Below are 21,698 nucleotides of genomic sequence, written 5' to 3'. Positions count from 1 at the left end.
TATTGGAAAGCCTTCTAGTTGATTTTTTGCCTAATTTTTGTTCATCTATTATGCTTTTGTCACGTAATGTTTTTTCAGGAAAAAAACCCCAACCAGTAGACTAAACTGTCTCTATGCCAAAAGAAAGTCATTATTAACAGACAATGGGAGTAGATGGAACCAAATGTTACATAATAGTCTTTAATTAATCCTTAGAAAAGAAAAAATATACAAGGAGAAATCTGAAAAAATGTTTGAAACTAAGCAGGGAATTCTGCAATGTAACTTGAACAGAAGTAGCATTGCTAAATAGATTAAAAGTGTATTTTAAAGCATATATTACTTTCCTGCCCAAGTATTTGTTATAGACATTACAGAAACTAGCAGTATTAAATTTATTTTAGGAGTTCTAGTTATTAGTAGCACGACTAGCAATATTACTAGCACTTGTGACACATTTCTGTTGCACTTGGTAAAATGTCATGATGAGTGGAGATTCTTCCTGCCTGTGGGGATTCTCTGGGAAGTGAGAGCAGTCTATCCCCCTCACCGTGTTCTTGCTGCAAGGCTTTGTAGGAGAGATCTGCAAACTGCCACTGCCAGGGTATCTGGTGGTGTACTGGCATGGCAAGGCACCTCTGCACTCCAGCAGGATGCTATCGTGCCAAAAAACACAGCTCTGCCATTTACTCCACAATCGTGTACCATATTAGTCAATCACGCTACTGAATTTGGGGTTTTCTTCCTGTTTAAATGGAGCTGTTAATCTTTGTAGTCACCGAATAACGTTTTCCTCTCTAATAACATTTGTCACTGCAGTGGTACATAGTCTCTTTTAGCAGTTATGAAGTCTGCTATTTCAGTTAAAATAATTTTTTTGGGTTTTTTTTCCCAGCCCATTTCTCTGGGGCATTATAGGTTAAATTTGCCTCTTCCTCAACTGTGGCTTATACTGTATGTCTTTTCTGATTTTTAGGGTTTTTTTGTTTGTTTTTGGTTTTTTAAGTTTGAGTGTTCTTATTTGACTTTCTGAGGCCAACAGCATAAAAGGGAAGTTCACAGAAGAGCACTGACAGTTGTCAACACATTTTCTTACATTAGAGCCCTTAAAGATCATTTGGACAATTTCAGGTTTTACCTGATGAGTTACAAGTAGATACCTAAATCAGACCCTATACAGAAAAAAAGAGTTTATTAGTTAAATTCCTCTTGGGCATAAACTGTGACACCTTCACTGAAGCAAACTGGTATTTTTTAGAACATTTGTTTTTTTCAGGGAACTTTGGAATATACATCATGTTTTAGCTTTCTGCAGTCCACTGTGTGTGATAGTTTCACTGTATTGTGACGTGTTGCAGCAATTGATGACTGTAGAAGCAGAGGAAGTAGTTAGCTGGTGGGTCCTATTCAAGACTAACTTTTCTGCAGATTTTCTGTGACAGATATCAAGACTCTTTCCAAGGATCCTGACTAATTCTGTGCTGGGGTCTCTATGCCAGAAATGTCAACAAAGTGGCAGGCTTTCTTCTTTTCCTGGAGCTGTGATAACGGGACCCAGGAGTGTATTAAATAGCCATACTCTGTAGTTTTGAAGAAAGAAGTGAAACTATGCATTTTTGTTTGAAGGTTGAAACTTTTATCAAGTGTTAAAAGCAGTGGACCTGTGATTAGATCAGTGGACCTGTGATTTTTTTTATACAGATTAACAATCATGGAAGTGGCCTAACTCATGATATGGTTTTGTAACATTCCTTTCTTTGTTGTCATACTTGGCTTGAGTTTTGGTTTTTTTTTTTTTTTTCAACACCTCCTTGTAAAATAAACCAGAGTTTCTCTGGAAAGTATACGAACTCTGTACAAATTGTGTTCTCTGTTTCTGTCCTACTGAAGCACTGTGAGAAGATTGTCAGTCAGTTTGAGGTGAAATTTATTTTCTTCTGTGAATGGCCCAAGCAGAATCCTTTCTAGTATATGCTGAGCTTGTATGCTACCTCTGCAGCTTGAAAGCTCGCTTGGGCATGTGATTTGAGGCTAGATGTGAGTTATGATCAGCTGAAAGTTTAATAGAAATTTCATCTTGTACCATCCTGCCCACTATGGGGCTGGGCTTGAAAGTGTTTCCAACTATTACAATGGATTTTAACAGTAGTGCAATGCAATGGCTCTTTCGTTGCTGAGTGGAATAATTCTCCTAATAAATGCTGAGTTTAGGGTCTTTGGGAAGATTTTTGTTTTTTACAAATGCTTGCTATTGCAATTTTTCACTATGTACGCTATGTAACTACTATATGTAATTGTCTTGTATGGGGTGAATTATATCACATTAAGATTTGAATTCTGAAAGATTCTAGGACCAAGAGCAACACCACAAACCAAGAAGCTACTGGATACTATCTGTAAATCAGCAGCTTGGTTCTTAGAAAAATCTGTTTAAGCTCATTAAAAAAAAAAGGCTGATTTTGTGGTAATGATTCATGTCTTAGGTGAGTCAGTTGTCTTTCACTAAGAGGACAGCGGCTGCAAAATCATTGCAATCAATCCCAGCTTCTGTAAGGTTGCAGCAAATGGCAAACTGTATTTGCAGCTGAATGCTTTTAAGGTCTACAAGAAGTTTTTAAGGAAATGTTTTCTTCTTGCCTGTTAATTCTCTGTTATTCCAGCAGAGGGTAGTTTATCCTCTAGGAAACTAGGTGTGTTGAAGGAGTGATCAGGAAAGGTAACTTGATGATTCCCATTTCCTTTTATTTGAGATAGGGCAATAAAAATTAACATCAACAGACTGACCTCATCAGAATAATAAATGCTGAAATGTACTGTTATACTACGGTATGTTCTTAGGCTGTAACTGGAGAAAGCAGACAAATTCATCAGCAGTCCCATTTCTGTCCTACTACCAGGCACTTTACTTGCCTTTCAAGAATAATTGGAGTTTGCTTGTGCTGAGAACAGTCATATTATATGACTGATGCTTAAGAGCTACTTGACTTTCATTTGTCAGCTAGTAAAGTACATGCAGTGTGAAACATCTTTTAGGCCAAATGAATAGAATCACTGTAGTTGAAGAGTATTTGTCTTGTTTATAGTTGATGAAAACCTCTTATCTCTGGACTGATGCAGTTATGCCCAGTTTTAGCTCTTTCAGGCTATCTTTAGATAGTCTGAGTATCTTAGCTGTGGTAGTGAGGCACACACTACTCAAGGCTTGGTACAAATTTGGGGGGTGATTCCTCTCGTGGTTGTAGCTATCACCCTTCTTTCTGCCACAGTACCCACAGCTACACGTTTGTGTGGGTTTTTGTGATAGTACCCGCTTGCATCTACTCTCTGCTGTACTGTGGTGACTAGCTCTCCTGTGTGTTCCTCTGATATTTTTTTTCACATCAGTGGTCAGGGAGCAGTCCTGCCAATAAGCTTCTGTGGGTATCTGTCCTGAAGTGCAGCAGAAGCTCCTCTGATGTGAGAGCTCGATGGAATGTGGCAACCACTGCATTCCTTGAAAGGATAACAGAAGGAATGTGTGAATCCACAGCTCTTCTCTTGCCATGGTTCCATGAAGCCCTATTACTTAGAATTTGTTATGATTGAAAGCAGTATTTCAGTTCATCATGGACATTAGCCTTTTTACCTGATTTCTAGAAAAGGTGGTGTGCTCTAAAAGCCTCCCCAAGGAAAACCAAGTATGGTTCTGTACTTCAGGCTGATTTGAGCCTCTGTGGATCTCTCAGCTAGCACCTGAAATTTTCAACACAGCCACTGATAAACCATTGGACAGAAGGGTAAATGATGGCAACAGATATTTATAATTTTATTTGTCTTAGTCAAAAATCTAGTATAATCAGTACTGTGATGAATATTTTAGTTTTGAGCATCTGTATCATTTGCTCTGAAAAAAAAAAAAGAAAAACCAGTAGCCCTTTAAGAAAACTGTGAATATGGTTAATGTCAATCACATTCAAGGAAACACTTTCATGGCTAGTTTGGTTTTGTCACTTGGAGTTTTCCCTGTGGTGTATGGGACTTTTTTTTAAAAAAATAAAATATGTCTGAGTCAGATGGGCCTGTATGATAAATTTATCTGTATCTCTGACTGTTGTAGCCTTTCCCCCCTCTTCTAGTTTTGAATTTGCTTTCAGAAATGACACATTGTTGTGGGAGAAACCCCAGTATATGTCAAGGTTGAATAATGTATCTAAATTATTTGTTTTAGAGCAAAACAATTGTAACCGATTACCTTGGTTCTGTTTTTAAACCCATATTCTACGTGGTCAAATATAGAAAAGCTTTTGTATGGATTGGTAGAAGATTTATGTCATGCTCTCCACTGATTGATTATACAAGAAGCCCAGGCAATTAATCTCTTGAGGCAGGCACTTTTGTTAGGTATCTTACTAAGGTGGCATGACTCCAGGCTTGAGTACCAATCCAAGATCACTACTGTCTAAACACCAGACAGAGAAAAGAAGGTGCAGGAATCTGGGACAGATTTTCCAAAGTCACATAAAGAGTTAGTGTAAGACCGGTTACTTGCCTGTTCCTTGCAATCTCAGTTGACTCTGTTGCCATCCAAAGTGGAAATAGCTCTGTCAGGAGGATACAGACCCATTTACAGTTGATTTAATGTATTTAGTTTGAACTTTATATTATTTCACTGGTTAGCAGTTTGCAAAGTGCTAATGTCTGGTTACTTAAGACTGTAAGCTTGTCACAGATGTAGAGTGTATGTGTCCGCAATTAATGTACTTTAAATAGGCATAAGTAAACTTTGAGCCATTGCATTCAACAATAAACAGTTCACCATTTATTAAAGGTATAGATGAGCTTAGTAATATTTTGAGCAGTTTACTAGTTTCTCTCCTTGTGTATGTCTGGTATTTATATAGCCTAGCCATTGTTATAGGGTGTATCTGTGATAGAGTGGCAGATTAGAACAAATATGAACTCCATTTTCTATAGAAAAGCAGATACAGAGTATTTTGAAATGATACACAAATTGAATTCCTGATGCTGTTTTCTTCACCAGCTGGAAAGCGTCTCACTGTCAGGAAGGCATTCAGTGTGTTTGACATTAAGGGTGGGGGAATGTTTGTGTAATTATAAATGTTAGACTTGCAAACACGCCTTTTGATTGCAACAGCCTGGGCTTCTGCATGTCAACAGGAATCATAGCTTTTCTCAAGATAAACTTTGGCTTATGTACCTTGGCATTGTTGCTGCTCCTTTGTGTAGAATTTCAGTATGGATATCACTAAATGGTAGCTGAATTTTACATGTGTGCATGTTTCAGATGAAGCATTTAGATAGTGTATAAGTATTCTTGACTAAACATTCAGTTGCTACAGATACTATATGCAGCTGTAACAGTTTGTTATTGTGATGAAAGGTCAAATAACACTGAGTAATTACCTGTGATCATACAGGCTTGTGATATCTTGTGTAGTGCTGCTGAGCCTAGGATTAATTTTAGAAAGGTTGTTGGTTGCTGAGGTCTGAACATTTTCAAGGGACTCTGCATGATTATTTCCTAGTTTTGTGGCACAGAAAAACTTGAGTGCTCTACAGTGTCTCTGCAATGCTTTGCAAGTGGTGGTGGTGGTGTGATTTTTTTTTTTTTTGTTCCAGATGGAAGATTTATTTAAGAACATGGGGATGGATTTAGGAAGTCGAGTGGCTGCAGTCTTTATCTAATCTGAGGAGGAAGAGAGAAAGAAGATTGAAGCTGCCACCATCTCATGTGAAGGATTGCACTTTAGGACTGTTTTAGTGTAGTAAGTGAAGCACGCATGTGCTTCCCGTGCTTTCTTAGGTAAACTTTCATGTGCATGACATATACTGCTTAACTTTGGAAATAACTGGGCAGTCCTCAGAAAAATGCTCATTCAGGATGTATTAGGTTTTGTACCAAGTATTTCTGTGCTGTGAGAGACTCCTTGAAACATGCTGACAAGAAAGGAAAAAGAAAACAATGCAAAGGAGCAGTGGTCCTTGTTGCATGACAATGGACTATGGAAATCTCAAAGGTTTATGCCATCTTGTTGGTAATTTCTTCCTGCTTATACATCTGCAATATGCTTATTGTAGGAATGTTTCAACCACACCTACCTGAACCGGTGCAGTATAGCTATGTTGTGGGACACACACTTTCTGACATCTCAGATCTGGAAGGAATGTGTGTGATGTATCACTCAGTTCATGGCCATGTATGCTGTGTGGAAAGCGTTCCTGCATAATGTTCTGATACATGTTAATTAGACAAGCAAGATACTCATGTGATGTAAATCATATTGTTTCTTGGAAATGTACTGATTTATATCACAACCGAGAATCTAACCCAGTATCCCTAATTAGGGGAAATTACAGTCTGTTACCAAAAACTTCCAAAATAATTTTATATGTGTTCAGGCTGAGAGATACACAGAGAATGTTTTATTCTAATGATTAGCGGTTAATCATGTTAATTTTATTAGTGTGATGAGAGAAGGGATATTATCTGTAAGGCTGTGGAAAGATGACAGCTTTCAAGAAGACAGCTGATGTGGTGTGGTCTACAAATTGTGGGAGGTTTGATAATAAGACTGGAAATTATGGAAGAGAGGAATATCATGGGAGCATATGGAGAAGTAAAGTTGGAGAAGACTTGTTTTGTAGGTGCACTTCTTTTTCCTCTGAACTTCACTGTTTGTATATCCAAAAGGTTTTCTTCACTCCATTTATTTGTGACTTTCTGTTGAATTACAGTAAATGCTCTCAGTCTGGGCTCTTTGCTTTTAAACTCTATTGCCTAATGTCCACCCAGAATTTTGCTACTGCGCAAGTTATCAATGTATTTCCCCACCCTAGCACTGACCCCTTGCTGCTTTATCTCTTCCCTAACATGCTGGGCACCACACTCACAAAAAAAAGCACTAGTTGCTGCATCTTTGAGCTTTGCAGTACCTAGGTGTTCCTTGTCAGTGAATTAACATAAAGTTCGCTGCTTAGGCAGCCCCTATGAAAAGGAGAGTTATATGACAAATCCCAACAAGCTGAATGAAGAGCTGCTTGGGAAAGATCTTGAAAAGAACTTCAGGTGAGAGAGGGCCTTAAGCAGAGTCATTGTCTGGGACTGGGATACCATAGTCTCCTTTAATGGAGGATCACTTTACTGAAATTAGATACATAGCCTTTTTTGTTCAAAAACTCTTACTGTTCTGCTCCTTGTTGCCACTCCCAACGCGTGCTATGCACTAGCTCAGCAGTTAAAAAGCAGCAGGCTTGCATTTGATTCCTTCCTCTGCCTGAGGGAGCTCTAATCAGCGTCTCCTATCTTCCAGGAAAGTATCCTGGCTATAAAATACTCTGAGGTGGAATGGCTGCAATGTGTCCTTTTGAAAGTGTTTTGCTTTGCATAGAATAATGAAACATTAATTGAGAATGCAAGAGAAGATCATTTTATGGATTAGCTCACACATCTGGGAGTAGAGAGACATGGATTTTAAGCCCTAGCCCCAGGGGATAGTTGTCATCATTCTTGCTGTCTGTCCTCAGACTGGTTTTCTGAGGATGACCTTGATTAGGGTGTCACAACTGAGTGACACAGAAGAATGTGGAACTATCCATAGATATGAATAGAAATGAAACTGATTAAAATAAAGATGGTACTAGAGATGTCAGCTATCTTGAGCAATAACAGCTGAGTATGCTAATATTCAGGGTTAAGTAGCAGCAGTGAAGCTGAATATCTGACTTTGGACCTTAAGCACCAAATCAAGCACTTACACAGATCTAATCATGCATGTCAGTGTGTAAGGTATTTTTGAAGTCCTATGTAATCTCTTGTGCTGCTATCACTACTTTGATCCTTTTCATGTTGTATACATCCCTCAGACCTCTTTGTGTCTCTTGTTTCCATGACTTCCCATTTCTGTATATGTTGCCACTTGTTCTTGCAAGAATCTTTCAGTTCCTTTTTGATAGATTCCATGTCGAAAATTTCTCCCTCAAATACGTTACATCACGTATCTGTTCAAAGCTGATTATTTTACCGGCAGATTCTGTAGGTTGTTTGTAGCTTTTATCACTTCTTTATGGGAGTGCTTTCTGATACCATATTAATAATCTCGACTAATGCATGATAATGATAATATCAGTGTTCTTTCTGCTCACTTTTTTGTTTCCGACAGGAATTAATCAATTTATCTGAATTATTATCTGAGCTTTTGTTGATTGTTTCAATGGATAGTCATTGGTAGTCATCTTTTGAGAGATTAATGGCCCATCTGGTATCTTACACAAACGTATAAAGATTTAAATAGTAGAAATTTTCTGTGCCAGCCACATTTTTATCAGTGACCTGAACTCTCTTAACGTTTGGGAACAATACAGATTATAGAACTTTGTTTTGTTTCTTTAATAATAATTAAAGACCATAAAAAAACCCCACTTTTTTTTCTCCACTTTTTCTACTGTTTCAGAAGGAACTCTGGTAAAGACCAAATTGCATTTTCAAGCTGTACTCTGATATGATTTTAATTGTAATGTACTAAGCATATAGTTGTAACTTCAATCTTGAAAATTGTGGTGGATGTTAAAGATAGTACTTTATTGCAAACCACAGTTTTTAGCAGCACCCATAAACAGTCAAGAAGACTAAACTGGTTATGGTAGTTTGCTGTCACTGTCACAAAGCTTTTTTAATAAAGTAGCAGTCTTGGTAATACTCTCACAGTAGCTAAGAAAACCCCTATTAAATGCAGAAATTCCTGCAATAAAACGTATGACTTCTGTAAATGTCTAGTATCTAGAAATTTGTGATTAAAAAGGCTGTTGTAGACATAAATATTTGGAGTAGTTCCTATTCAGGAAGCTTAAATGCCAGAGGCATCTACTATGAACTGTACTTTGAAAAAGTGTGTCTCTTGTTATAGGACCTTCCTGACAGTTCTAAGCATTGTATTTTGTCTGGAACTAAGAAGAGAATGTGTTAGAGCAATACTTAATCCTTTATGAGCTATAAACTGCGGTCTAAGATCCGTTATAATAGTCATTAGAAACCTTCTTAGATGTCTGAAATATCACAGTGTGGCAGATTAATGAATATTTTAGTGATAGGGAGAACTGCAATATCTATTTTAGTAGACCAACATGAACTTTTCAAAATACCAGTTGTTTTATCTGAAGTACACACAGATATTAATATCAGTCCACTTTAAAGAAAATAGATCAGCATGACATTCAAGAGTGCCAGTAGAGATAGCTTTAACAATATGCTCTCCCACTTACTGTATGTAATGCATCTTCATTCACCACCAATGTACATTAGCTACCGCTTTTATCTGTGCAAAGACAGACTATGAAGCACTTATTCTTTTAATACTTTTGTTAAATGTTGGCAGTGTTATTTCATTTCTTTCTCGTGCTGCATTAATCCAAAATAAGTATAATATGTGGATTTCATTCAGTGTTGTATTCTGTTCCTGTCTCAAGATGTTTTAGCATTGCAATGATTTCTAATAACATAATTCAAAACTGAATTAACTACTTCTACAATTTTTTACTCTCCAGCTCCCAAATTATTACTGTTAATGAGGGAGAGTAGTATAAGGGAAAGGGGACTGGGGGTCATGGGCAGCAGGATGAGCATGGGACAGCAGTGTGCCCTCATGGCCATGAAGGCCAATGGCATCCTGGGGTGTATTAGAAGGAGGATGATGAGTAGGTTGAGAGAGTTTCTCCTTCCCCTCTACTCTGCCCTTGGAAGACTACATCTGGAATATTGTGTCCAGTTCTGGGCCCCTCCGTTCAAGGACAGGAAGCTGCTGGAGAGAGCTCAGCGCAGGGCAACAAAGATGATGGAGTGGAGCATCTGCCTTATGATGAAAGGCTGAGGGAGCTGGGGATCTTCAGCTTGGAGGAGACTGAGGGGTGATCTCATTAATGTTTACAAATACATAATGGGTGGGTGTCAGGAGGATCAAGCCAGGCTCTCCTCAGTGATGTCCAGTGACAGGACAAGGGGCAGCGGGTGTAAGCTGGAACATAAGACTTTCCAAAGAAATGCAAGGAAGAATTTCTTCACTGTGAGGGTGAGAGAATACTGGAATGGGCTGCCCAGATGCGCTGTGGAGTCTCTTTCTGAGGAGATGTTAAAAACCTACGTGGACAAGTTTCTGTGTGGCCTACTGTAGGGAGTCCTGCTCTGGCAGGAGGGTTGGACTTAGATGATCTTTCGAGATCCCTTCCGCCTCTTAAGATTCTGTGGTTCTGTGAATCTCTTCCTTTTTTTTGTTGGTACAATAAAAAGTAGCTATTATGCTGATCTTAGAGGAAAAAGTATGCAGATGTGCCTGGAATTACCAGTAACTTCTCTCTAATTTCCCCCTAACAAGGAAAAGGTCAGGGAGTTTTTTATAGCCAAGAAAGTTGCATCTTAAATGTTTTAAAATGACAAAATTCCATTAATCGTGACTCGTTTCTATGAAACTGTAGTGATGCACTGAAGTTAAACAAGTCATGCTATGCTGTTTCTGGCTGGTGTTTCCAGGGTATGTGTGTCATCAGAATATTTGCTAACTGTGTTTGAGTTGAAGGTATGTTGAAAATTACATCAGCTGTTGTCACAATGAGACACTCAGATGGGCTAAAAGTTCCATTATGTCTTTGTCAGTTATTCCTGCACTAACAAGCTGTATGCTAGAGATCTGGTTTGGGGTGTTTTTTTTTTTCTTTTTTAATCTTAAAATTTTCTGTGTGTTCTTCATTTCATTCTTCACTTCTGGTGTTTTTTTGAGCAGCCTCAAACTCGCTTTGAACTGTCTCATTCATTCAATTATGTTCGTGTTTCTCTTAGTAAACCTAATATAAAATAATATTGGATAAAGCCCTGAGTCAGTTTCTTGTTTCACGTTGAAGACTGACTTTTTTTTCTGCTCTTTTTCTTTTGTTGGGTGTGTGTTTACAACTCCTGAAACTGACACTTTGAGTTATTCCTAGAAATAGTGTTCATGCAATTTTTACAGCAATCAGGAGAGTTAAAACTAATCTAGATCATGTCTCCTGTCTTCACATTACCAGAGTTAATGCCATTTCTGAACTCCAGTGGGGCATGTGGTTTTGAGGAATATTGAGGAGTGGCATAAAAGAACTGCATCTTAAATTTATGCTTCACTTCCTCCCTGTGCTTGAATTTGACCTTCAGAAGTTTGTTCAACAGAATGCTTAGTAGAGGCAACAGAACTCTTGAGCACTAATGAGATACAGAAAGATAAATACACTTCATAATAAATTCATGCTACTATCCACTCAGAACAAATTTTAAGGAAGCAAATGAAAATTAAATATTTATAAATAAAATGAACTGAGTTGCAAAACAAATTTTAGTCTTTAAGAGGAAAGGGAAGCCTTCTGAAAGCTAAAATTGCTGTTACTGTAACTGGAAGGCTTAGATATTGCACAAGAGATTCAGGCTGACAGCAAATGAACAATTTAGGGAAATGAACAACAAAGCAGCTCTATTTCCAGTAGATATAATAGACTTAACAGATTACTTGTGGAAATTATGTCTATAGGATTGGAAGGCGTGAAACCTTTTTTTTTTTTTTTGTCAGTTTTAAGCCTCAATGGAGAATTATTTAATGGAGGCTCAATTTAAAAGCCCACTGGAAAGATAGTGCTGCTAGTTTTCAAGAAGGGGTATCAGACCTCAGCAGAAATTGTCTTCTCAATAGGAGTATATACTTGTGTTTTGCTTTTCAACCTGCTCTTGCCATCTGGTCTTTTACTTGTGGCTGAGCCTTAGCCTTTGCTGTGATGGTTGGATGTCTTCTGTTTGCTAAAAATAACTTGCAGTTTGAGAAAAGCTTGACAAAAGATTTCCTTGATGTCCTACTGAAATCTGCATTTCAGAAACATTTGTCTAGCTGATTTAAACTGGTAACTTAAGCATTTCAGCTTCAGATTATTGAGAGGCAGACCTTTGTTTTCATAGAGATTAGCTTGCCAAAAAAATGATCAATATGGAGATTTTCAACCAAATAATGATTCTATGCAGATTTTTACATTCTATACTTGTCATTCCATAGTGCAGGAATCAATAACAATGATAAACTACTTTGTATAATATATAGCTCATGATGACCTACTGAAGAAGCATCTGAGGAAGTTCATTACTTCTTTTCAATATTGTAATGATGCAGTGAAAGGAAGAGACAAATTTTGAAATGTCTTCTCTGTTAGGTAGCCTCAGTTTTGCTTTCCAAGAATGTTTCCCTGCTACGTTCAGCATTTCCTTCTTTCTCTCTTGAGTCAGTGGACTACACATGTCACGATTTCCTTGGTAATTACAAGGTCACACCATCAGTTTTTCTGTCCTTTTGCTTCTGAGTAATGCCTTCTCTTTTTTTCTTTTTTCTTTTTTTTTCTTTTTTCTCGTTTCTTTTTTCTTTTTTTTTTCTTTTTCCTTTCTTCTTTTTTCTATTTTTTCCTTATTTCTTGCTTTTTTCCTGCTTTTTTATTTTCTGCTTTTTTTCTTCATATCATCATTTGTCAGAGGCTTCTGTGAACACTGACTCCTCTTGGGTTTCTTTCATGTCTCTGATATCCCTAATGGTTTGGAACTCCATCCTCCCGGATGCTGTAAACCAGTCCAGGTTTGCAAATACACATCTACTCTTACTGCCACGCTACTTGGTAACGTAAACATTTTCTACATATACTTTGCCTTTAGTGGCTTTTGTTTGAAAACCAGTACTGCTGTGGTTTTTTTACAGTGTTAAACTTTCCTGAATGAGACTTGAACAGGTGGAAAAGGTGATTGCTAAGATTTTTTTTTTTTGTCCTGTGAGTTAATTTCTGGCATTAAAAATGTGACACGGGTACTCCTGACAGAACTGGAAAACATGCAGTTCTAAACACTCAGTAGTCTTTCTGTCTTTCATAAAATATTTTACGTAAAATCCAGTATAGTTAGCAGATTAGGTATGCCATTTATCTCTAATCAGGGCAGCGGACAACATCCTCGAACAGAAGTGAAAGCAAACAAAATTACTCAGGTGGGATTGTCATTTTGATTGCATAATCCTGAGTGTATGTCATCCGATGGGTGTTTAAAGTAGCAATACTGAGACTGCGGAATAAAAATAGGTTTTAGATATATGTTTTAAGACATGATACCAATATCTGATATGTTTGCTGATATATATGAAGCTATAAACTTCTTGGGCAGTGGAACAGAAAGTGGGGGTAGACGGCAAGGGCTGAAGTCTACCTAGAAAGGTTTCAAGCACCTTGTAGCAGCATCAGACTTGATACACTTGTGGTCTTATAGTTGTCTAGCATGCTTGAAGGCCTAAATTTTGTACTTCTTCCTCTGACAAAGCTACCTGTATGTCCTTGGCACTAACAAGGACTTATATAGCCCATTTTCTGTATTTTTGCAGCCATCATCACACTTTACTCAAATACACTGCGGTTATATAATTCTTTGCCTCTCTTTAAAGAATAAGGGCACCAAGGAACATATTGTAGGTCATCTTGGTAGCACCAGGAGTTAGCATTGTGCAAGCCAAGTAAAACATACTCTTGTAAGGTCTAGGACACAGAAGTAATTTTGTCTTTGTCTTACTAGCCTGGCTGATAGAAATGCATTTAAAAATGTGAAATATATGCTGGAAGAGGCATGAAAATGTCTGCAGATGCAACTATAAGCACATGAAGTCTTGCAGAAGTGAGATACATAGCAATTTGTCAGATACATTCCTGCAAGAACTGTGTCCTGGGTGTAATTAGGTTTGCACCAAGGCACACTGACTATTTATAGGAAAACTGGAAGGTCTGATGTGTTCTTCTCAAGCGTTATAAACAGTCTAGGAAGTCCTACAAATAAGGAGTACAGAAATGGTGGAGATTGAAAATTCCAAAATGAAGTTTTGTTCTATGTCTATTTATATATTCTCTTGAAAGTACAAAGTGTACAGTTTCACCTGAAATATGACAAATATAGTCTATTTACAGAAAAGATATATTTTTAGGCAAATTCTGTAATATGTAGCATGAAGTAGAAGAAATAACCATGCTTCATTTTTTTTTTTTTTAAAGGGAAGAACTTGACTTTTAATGAATCTTACATTACCTGGAATATCAAATATGAAAAGAAATAACATAGGAATTGCAAAAATGTCTATACCAGATTATTTTTTTTACTTTCTGATGTATAATATTTTTGTTTGTTCAAATGGCATGGAGCTATTTGCTAAAAATAATTAATGGAGATTATCTCGTTCTGCTTAGGAACCCTGCAGGTTCAGTTTTTGGGGTTTTCTGTTTTGTGAACTAACAATAAAACAAGTACTTAAAGTTCTAACGAAATAATAGTTATGAAACAATTCAGCAAGGATTTAGAAATTTTATAGTAGTCATTTAATGCTTTTTTTCTGCAGCCATCAGATTTGATGACTATCAATTCTGTGAGAGCAAACTGAAGTCACCTTATTACCCAGAAATTTCTAAGGTGGAACTCAGTTGCACATGAAAAACTTCATTATTTTAGTTTCTGAAATTTTAGACATGGATCTGATGCAATTACACTAATACAATAAAGGCAAGGACAGAAGCATTTTATACTTAGAGGCTTGCTTTGTTGTTTGTATCTTTACTGGAAAGAAATTTTGCACAAACAATTGAATGGTATGGCTCTCCATGAGAAAAATCTCATAACCATCTTCTGTAGACTAAAGGGAAATTAGACACATTTAAGCAGGTTTCATATGATTTCACTAGTCTTACAGTGTTCTCTAAGTTTCTTCTGTAATGAAGGAGCAGTCTGTAACTGCCTTCTGTTTAAGGCTGCAGTTTTATTACCATTTTAAATGAAAGAGTACAGGCTGCTTTCCTCTATGTAGAGATGTGGTTTTTTTTCCTGTAGGTGTTTGTTGACTCATACTGGATTTTATGATTCTGAAAGATTGTTGCCATTAGTGCTTTCATCTGAATTCACAGGTTAATTTTCACCTTATTCTGTTTCCTGATCTCATTGAATGTGAACATACAAAGGCCTGTGGGAATGTACAGCTAAGGGAGGATGAGGTTGTTCCTTTCAGCAGTAATCTGAGTTTAAGAGTGTTTCAGGCACCGTAGAGACGTCCCCTTACAGAGTGCTGAATTGTTCTCCGAGAGTGCCTGTATGTCTCCTCTGACCAGAGAGAGGATGTTGATAGCTTATTGAGGTGATGTGCCTTATTCTTAAATGCTAAAACTAAGTGTAATCAGTCCTGCTCACAAATTCTGTATTTTAACACACAATACGATGTAAGAGATGGCTTAAAATAACAGAATCATAGAATGGTAGTAGTTGGAAGGGACCTTTAGAGATCATCTAGTCCAACCCCCCTGCAGAAACAGGTTCGTCTAGATCAGGTCACACAGGAACACATCCAGGTAGGTCTTGAAGACCTCCAGAGAAGGAGACTCCACACCTCCTCTGGGCAGCCTGTGCCAGGGCTCTGTCACCTTCACAGTAAAATAGTTTTTTCCTTATGTTAAAATGGAACTTTTTGTGTTCCAGCTTCTTACCATTACTCCTTGTCCTATCACTACATAAACCAGAAAGAAGTGATGCCCCAACCTCCTGACATCCACCATTTAGATATTTGTAAATATTAAGATCCCCCCTCAGTCTCCTCTTCTCCAGACTAAACAGCCCCAGTTCCCGCAGCCTTTCCTCATAAGGAAGATGTTCCAGACCCCTGATCATCTTGGTGGACCTGCGCTGGACTCTCTCCAGAAGTTCTCTGTCCCTCTTGAGCTGAGGAGCCCAGAACTGGACACAGGACTCCAGATGAGGCCTCACCAGGGCAGAGTAGAGGAGAAGCAGTCCCTTGACCTAGTGGCGACACTTTTGATGCATCCCAGGATGCCATTGGCCTTCTTGCCCACAAGGGCACATTGCTGGCTCATGTTAGTGTATTATCAACCAGGACTCCCAGGTCTCTCTCTGCAGAGCTGCTCTCCAGCAGGGCAGTCCCCAGCCTGTGCTGGTGCATGGAGTTGTTCCTTCCCAGATGCAGGACTCTGCACTTGCCCTTGGTGAACCTCTGCCCAACTCTCAAGCTGGTCAAGATCCTGCTGAATGGCAGCACAGCCTTCTGGGGAATCAGCCAGTCCTCCCAGTTTGATGTCATCAGGGAACTTGCTGAGGGTACACTCTGTCCCCTCATCCAGGTCATTGATGAAGATGTTGAACAAGACTGGCCCCAGAACTGATCCCTGTGGAACCCCACTGGCCACAGGTGTCCAACTCGATTCTGTGCCATTGATCACCACCCTCTGGACTCTGTCATTCAGCCACTTCTCAATCCACCTGACTGTCCACTCATCCAAGCCACACTGCCTGAGCTTTCTGATGAGGATATTATGGGAGACAGTGTGAAACACCTTGCTGAAGTCAAGGCAGATGCCATCTGCTGCTCTCCCCTCATCTAGCCAGGCTATCAGGTTGATCAGACAGGATTTCGCCTTGGTGAATCTATAGTGACTCCCCTTGATAATCATCTTTTTCTTCATGTGTTTAGTGCCTACATTCAGGATGAGTTGTTCCATCACTTTTCCAGGGGTGGAGGTGAGGCTGACTGGCCTGTAGTTTCCTGGGTCATCCTTCCTGCCCTTTTTGAAGACTGGAGTTACCCTGGCCTTTCTCCAGTCCTCAGGCACCTGTCCTCCTCCATGATTGTTCAAAAATGATGGAGAGAGGCTTAGCAACCATTTCAGCCAGCTCCCTCAGCACTCTCAGGTGCATCCCATCAGATCTCATTGACTTACGAGTGTTAAGCTTGGCCAACAAGCCTTTAACCTCTTTCTCATCCACCCAGGGTGAGTCCTCTGCTGACCAGGCCATCCTACTATCCTTGCTGGACTGGGCTTCCCAAGGGCCAGCCTTGGCTGTAAAGACCAAAGCAAAGAAGGCATTCAGTAGTTCGGCCTTCTCTGCATCCTCGGTCATCAGGGCATCCTCTGTGTTCAGCAGCAGGCCCACTTTCCCCCTCATCTTCCTTTTACTGTTGATGTACTTGAAAAAACGCTTCTTGTTTTCTGTTACTTTCCTGGTTTCATTCTCAAAAGGCTCTAGCGTTCCTAGTTGCACCCATGTGTGCTCTGACAATGTTCCTGTACTTTTCCCAAAACAAGTGGTGGCTTGTTGTGGGCCATGGGCAAATACCTGTGAGAAAACAGCATAAATTTAAAGATCGATTTCCAATTACATTTTCTAAACTTGCTGTTATTATGGGAAACAACTTACTGTTGTTATATTTTATGGACTCCCCAGCTCAAAAGAAACAAGGAGCTTCTAGAGAGTGTCCAGTGGAAGGCTACCAAGATGATCAGGGGACTGGAACATCTCTCTTACAAGGAAAGGCAGAGAGACTTGGGCTGTTTAGCTTGGAGAAGACTGAGGGGGGACCTCATCAATGCTTATGAGTATGTAAAGGATGTGTGCCAAGAGAATGAGGTGACCCTTTTTCTGTAGTGTCCGATGGCAGGAAAAGGGATGATGGACATACTGGAGTACTAAAAGTTCCACTTAAATACAAAGAAAAGCTTATTTTCTGTGAGGTTGAGAGAGCCCTGGCACAAGCTGTCCAGGGCAGCTGTGAAATCTCCTCTGGAGGCTTTCAAAACCTGCCTGAACATGTTCCTGTGTGACTTGATCGAGGGGAACCTGGTTTAGCATGGGATTGGACTGGATGATCTCTAGAGATTGCTTCCAACCCCTGCAATTCTGCGATTCTATGAAAGCATTATATGGAAATCTGTTAATTTTATCTTACGTAATCTGATTTATCTTTTAAAAAATCACACCGCACAAAGAAAATTAAGTTTTTATTGTAGTTTGGGTTTCCTTCCAATGAAACTGTAGAGAACTGGTTTCAGTTTGCAAAACAGATGAATAACACTGTGAAATGAACAGCCTGACAGTTTTGTGTCAAACTCTGTAGTGAGCCTATAGTCTGTGTATTTAAAGTATGAATTCAGTGCCTTCAGTATTATTGTCTTTGGATTTAGTGAGGAAGACACTACACTAGGTTATTTCAGACATCTGTAGCTTCTGCTTTTCCTTTAGTCTGTTTGTGTTTCCTTTTGTTGTTTCCTCACTTATTTTGATTTAATTTCCCAGTTAGGTGTTTTTCTTGTTAACTTTTCCTTAGCAGTTTTGGGAAATCTGCAGTACATGCAAAGGAAATAGAAGGAAAGATTGTGAGTTTGCTTTCTACAATATGTTTTTCCAAAAAGATGTTTGCAAACATTAATCTTCTTTTTCAATGGAAAACACACATCCTTGATCATTGTAGGAAGGTATTCTTTTACAAGAAAACCTTCTTATACTGTAAGCACTGTAAATCTCTTACTGATCAGTGGCTCAAACTAAGTTTCAGCTTCAGCTTGCAAACATGTTTCATGGAACAGAATGAGAATTTTCTGGGGAATTTTTTGTATGGACATGTCTTCTGACTGGATGGTTTTTTACCATGGAGGTAAGCTATCTGCCTGTGCTTTGGCTTTTCTTTTCAACTACACATTCTGGAGAAACAAAATAAAGGGAGAACAAAAAAAGGATTAAAGAAGCATACTTTTGACCCGAAGAAAGACAGCTACTCTAGAACTTTAAATTTTAGCTGTATTAAAGAACAAAGAAACTTCGTTGAAGCACTGGGTAATAAAATTAAATAATGGAAAATGAGACTGTGAGGTTAAAATAATTGTAGTGATACAATACTGTGAAGACTATGCTGAGGCACAAAGGGATGATTTGCTGTTAGGATTTGTTTCCAGTGTCCTCTGTTATTAAACACATTTCACCAAAACATTATCTCAGTATCAAAAGACGGCATTCCTAATGTCTCTCCTGCATGCAGTAATGCTGATTCAAATCTTTCTTGTCCAAACTCTTCACAAACTTACACTGGCCCTGCAAAAATAACATTTTTAGCCATTTATCTACAGGAGCTGAATTCTTGTTCATCTTATTCAATACCAACTGGTGTGAATTCTTTAGGCCAATTTAGCATTGCCATTTAGGCTAAATTGCTTCATGCATGTGAAGTGACATTGATTTAAATGTAACTAAAAAATGTGCCTGATTCTCTGTGGAAGAAACGAGGAGTTTTCTTAACTGTTCCTGTGATGACAGAAAATGTGCTTTTTTTCTGTGCGTTTTAAGAAGGTAAATTCATTAAATACCAGAGCCATTTTGTGTCTCATGACATTTGTATTTGTTGTCATTGAAAAGTAAATTTTTTTTTTTGTAGTCTCAAGATGCAAAAACATTTATAGTTAAGAGGATGTTTTCTGGCTGTGTTACATCTATGAAGGTACATTTTTTGAAGTGGTTTTTTTTGAAAGTTTTACCTTGTTTATTTGTGATGTGTTAGCAGCCATTGTCTGTCTTATCGTTCTATTTCTCATGACACTTAGAAATATCTTTACAAAAAATTGCTTGAAAGCCTTTTTTTTTTTTACTGAAGACCACAGCAGTGATGGCTGTTAATAGTAGTGGGACCGAGATTTCAACATCAGCATCATCTTGGAAGAGGATTCCCACTTGGAACAAAATAATCTCAAAATTCTTCTTCAGAGTGAATTTTACTAGGGATCAGCACAAAAGCTTAAGTAGAACATAAAGATAACAGTTTAGTCTGGCTCTGGACCTGAACATTCCAGATGTATTTAACATCCTCTTTAAGCTGTTTGGCCACATTCTTGATGTGGTACTTCTGTTGTTTATAAACCATTCTAGCACATGATAAATATGGAAAATGCTGCATAGAAGAAACAATTTTTGTTGTTGTTTTAGAAATAAACTATTAACATTCACCTCTAGCTTAAATTCTATGATTCATTTCCTTAATTGTCTTTGATGGGCCCACTTAGGATTAGGATGTTCGCCATCTATCTCCTATACTGTGTAAATGCCATTTGTGACTGATAACACTATTACTGATCTCAGAGGTACAAAAGTGTACAAGTAATTGAACAAGTTTATATCTAGGAGGGCTGGTTTAGTTAATTTTTTAAAAAAATATTAATGTGCTATTTTGAGATGAAGTTGTATTACTAGATTATTTTTTCTCTCAACATCCATGTTGCTTTAATTTTTTCTCTTTTTAATGGCTTGGACTGAGAATGAGTGTTCCCATTCTACCAGAGTTAGATGAATGCAGTAAGGAAGGATTTGGTTTAACTTACATGATATGAATCTATTTTGATGGTCCCATTTATTTGGACAATTACTTTTTATTACCATTGTTTCATTGTTTCATTTGGAGAACTACCATGGAAAGAAGACTGCCAAATAAATCCTGCAAAGCATCAGCTACAGAAACGTTGCACTTGATTCAGGCAAATTTGTTGTTTGCTCCATTTTCCTTTTATAGCAAATGTTTCTTGTAAACAAAATAAATGACAGTCTGCATTTGTAGGCTTTGATTAAAGAAAGACAGGTGATGTCTGCATGCTTGAAGTTGCTTGAGTTGCTTATTATCTTGAAGTGAGAACATATAGGTTCTGCTTTGTTGAAGCCCTAGGAATATGTCTGATTTTCCCCTCTGTCGTTTCCCCAGCTTCATTTATACTGAAGCATTAGATCACACAGTTTCAATAATTCTACGTTTTAGGGAGTGCACTATAGTCTCCAGTCTTCCCTCTCGTCCTCTAACCCTCAGAGAGAAGTCTTTGCATCAGACTTCCTACACGTGTAGTTGAATTTGTTCACATACTGAGGGAACTGTGATCATGGAAATGGAAAACAACATATAGAGGCACTAAACTAATTGATTCGTAGAAGAAGATTTTATCATCTGTTGAAATGCAAAAGAACAAAATAACATCAGAAGGGGTTTATTTGTTCTGCTTTTTAACTAATGACTGTCAGGTGGACTAAGAGTATTTTGTGGCTGTGCAAATCTGTATTATGATATTAAAAGAAAATATCTTTGTGCTTAGAGAATATCTCTAAGATCTATGGATTGTTAAAGGCAGAATTTTCACCCAGAAGGTGAGTTTCTTTTTAATATCAGCACTTAACTTAATGTTACCAAAATAGCAGACTCATACAGGAAATGAATTTAAAATGTCTCTTACATGATGTGTAGAGTCATCTTGAGTGGGTAGATTTCCTGTGGCCTTTTACATACCAACTGCAATAAAAGAAACATTTTTATTTTCTGTTTATGATATTAAAGCTCATGCAGTTATATTTTTTTGAGTAACATTTATGGTTAAATGTAATGAAAAGTGCAGACCAAACAGAGTCATAGCATTCCCTATAATGAACAGTACCATAATGTGTGGATAGTACCATCGTCATTGAGGGGACTATTTGGTCTCAGGAAGTGGTGTACAGATGGGCTTTGGAGTAGTGAGGTATGCTGGAATTTATTTAAAGGGAGTATTTTAACATTAATTTCTGACAAAATTAAACTGCTGCACACTGAGGGTTATAATATGCAAGTTAAATTTTTGTCTGTGCAGGTCGATGTTGTGCTCACCTGTTCATGTCAGGAATTCTGTGTGAGTATTGGCAGTTTTGTCAGAGTTCATTTGGTAGCTGTATGTTCACTCACAATCTTTATGAGTATAACACGATATTCATTCAAACAGCATTAAAACTGAAAGAAACTTCTGCATGATTTCTCCATTTTTCCTGAGTAAGTTCAGGCCTGCTTTCTTGTCTAATGGATCAAACTGACCTGTTA

Source organism: Colius striatus, chromosome Z (genome assembly GCF_028858725.1).
Source record: "Colius striatus isolate bColStr4 chromosome Z, bColStr4.1.hap1, whole genome shotgun sequence".
Taxonomy (NCBI): domain Eukaryota; kingdom Metazoa; phylum Chordata; class Aves; order Coliiformes; family Coliidae; genus Colius; species Colius striatus.
Note: the sequence above shows the minus strand (reverse complement) of the source record.